Here is a 2,500-nt window from a genome sequence, read left to right on the forward strand (position 1 = left end):
TAATATAAGCTTTGTTAAGATTTTATATACCACTAAGAGTAAAGTTATTGATTTCTCAGGTCTTTTGTGTCTTCCTTTTTGTGAATTAGTATAATGATAAAGTTCTTGCAAGCTGTAGGTTTAGAACATTATTAAAGAAATTTGGTGTGGAGTTCAGGTAGTTTTACTACTATGAAGTGTCCTCCATCTATTATTAAATCTATTGTTAGACCATCTTCCAACATATGATTCCCATGAAGATGAATGCTATGAAGAAATGCAAAGTGCAATGGATAAGATCCCAGAGATATATGCGAGAATTGTGATTGGCAACTTCAATGCTAAAATAGGAAGGAATAATCAAGGAATAGAGGATAAGATGTGTGTTGAGGGTCTTGGCAAAGTTAGAAATGAAAATGGAGCACAGTTCATAACATTTTGTTTAATAAACAATCTTGTCATTGAGGGTACGCTTTTCCAGCATGAGGAAAACCACAAATTTATATGGATTTCACCATGTGGCAATTATAAAAATCAAATAAATCACATAGCCATTAATAAAGAGAAAAGGATGACTTTGATAAATGTAAGAATCTATAGAAGTGTGGATACTGATAGTGTTCACAAGCTCCTCATTGCCACACAAAAATGTAAATTGAAAGCATCCAACAGAAAGATAAATAGAATACCTAGGTTTGAGTCAAATAAGTTTCTAGAAGATAAGCACAGAGGAGTCCATTTGCAGTGTCAGAGAATTTGAAAAAACGACAAGCAGAAAATCAATGAAGAATGGTGTGATATTAAGAACATATCTTAGTCAGTTAGTAGTGAAATTTTGGAACTCGCCGTTGCCAGAAGAAAGTGAGATACTATAAAAAGGAAACAAAGCCAGAAGTTGATTGTTGGAATTTTTCGAGGAAGTAATGAAAATGTCAAAGTAGACCATGGTAAGTATTCAAGTATTGATAGTGGGGTCCAAAGAAAAGTCAGGAATGACTAGAGAGAATATTTAGACAGTAAAGCAGATGAAGCTGACCAAGCTATGAATTCAGGGAGTGGTATGGTTAGAGTTGCTCACGGAATTGTTAATAACATCTCTGCAGGGGCAAAGAAGAACATACCCATCAAAAAGAGATAGATATGTTGTAACAATAGAAGATGAAGAAAGGCAACGTTGTATGAAGCACTTTGCTGATGTCACGAATAGGAGATATGAAGGGAATGATTTGATTGATATACCTGAAGCTGAGGGAGACCTTGAGGTGCCCATGAATGAATTCAGTGCATTTGAAGTCGAAGCCATCATTAAAAAATTCAAGAGATGGAAAACTCTGGGATACGATGGAAAAACTGCTGAAATGAAACTGGTTGACAATGAAGAGGCCACCAAAATACTTATAAGATTATATTGTAGAATGTGACATGAAGAGGCAAAACATGATGAATTGGAGCTAGGCGTGTTGGTGAGAATAACCAAAAAAAGCAGACTTGACTGATTACAATAATTACAGAAACGTCACATTTACGTCAGTTGTCATGAAAATATATAGGATGCTTATCTAAAAGAGATTAGAGAGAAAGATTGATGAAAAACTGAGAGGTGAACAAGCAAGATTTAGAAAAGGTAGAAGTTGCACTGACCAGATTATTTCCAATATGATAAATGCTGTATACTAATGAATAAGGCATAGAAATCCAATTTTCATAGCTTTTGTGTACTTTGAAAAAGCCTTTGATAGTGTGCACCAGCCAATATTTTCAAGAGTTCTGTGTCATTATGGAATTCCTCTTAAATATAAATATTTTATTAAGATTGTTCATTATCATAGCAAGTGCAAATTTTATGTTAGTGGGTCTCCAAGGGAATGTGTTGTCACCTATGTAATTTATACTCCTCATGAATTTTATAATGCATAGAACAGGTGAAGATGGTGGAGAATGATTGGGCTGGATGGGTAATAGGTAATTAGCTGATCTGGAGTATGCTGATCGTGCTCTTCTTATTAGCAAAACACCATATGAATTACGATGCTTGCTTACAAGAATGCAGAAAATATTACCCGAGGTTGGGCTCAAGATAAATAGAGAAAAAGACAGATGATGGGAACATAAGATGCATTGGAAGGAGAAAGGATTAATGAGGTAGAGTTATTTAAGTATTTAGGAAATAAAATCTCCAATACAGTGTCTTTAATATTACAGTTTAGTTGAAATTAAAAAAAAAAAAAAAAGGAAATCAGACATTGGCTAGGTTAAGTAAAATTTGGAAATAAAATCGCCTGAAAATCCATTTAAAAAATCAGGCTACATATCAATTTAGTAAGATAATTTTTCCTGTATGGACATAAGTCATGTTATGACAATGAAATAATCTCCAACAGATTTAGTAGATTTAAGAACAAAATCCTAGGATGAATATTGGGAGGTGAATGGCATGACAGAATTAGATATGGAAATATAAGAGAGATTACTTGAGTGCCATATGATAATGAGATCATGGTGAGGAGTAGATGAAGATTGT

At 33.8% G+C, this 2,500-nt stretch overlaps 1 long non-coding RNA gene and 1 pseudogene across 1 annotated transcript in view; both read left to right on the forward strand.

Moving 5' to 3' along the window:
• LOC137645873 (piggyBac transposable element-derived protein 3-like) overlaps positions 1-1,400 on the forward strand; it is a 3,522-nt pseudogene extending 2,122 nt beyond the window's left edge.
• Positions 1-2,500, forward strand: part of LOC137643915 (uncharacterized) — a 580,907-nt gene that overhangs the window by 496,214 nt on the left and 82,193 nt on the right. The gene's annotated exons all lie outside the window — the stretch shown is intronic.

The sequence above is a fragment of the Palaemon carinicauda genome, chromosome 1 (genome assembly GCF_036898095.1).
Source record: "Palaemon carinicauda isolate YSFRI2023 chromosome 1, ASM3689809v2, whole genome shotgun sequence".
In the NCBI taxonomy this organism is placed as follows: domain Eukaryota; kingdom Metazoa; phylum Arthropoda; class Malacostraca; order Decapoda; family Palaemonidae; genus Palaemon; species Palaemon carinicauda.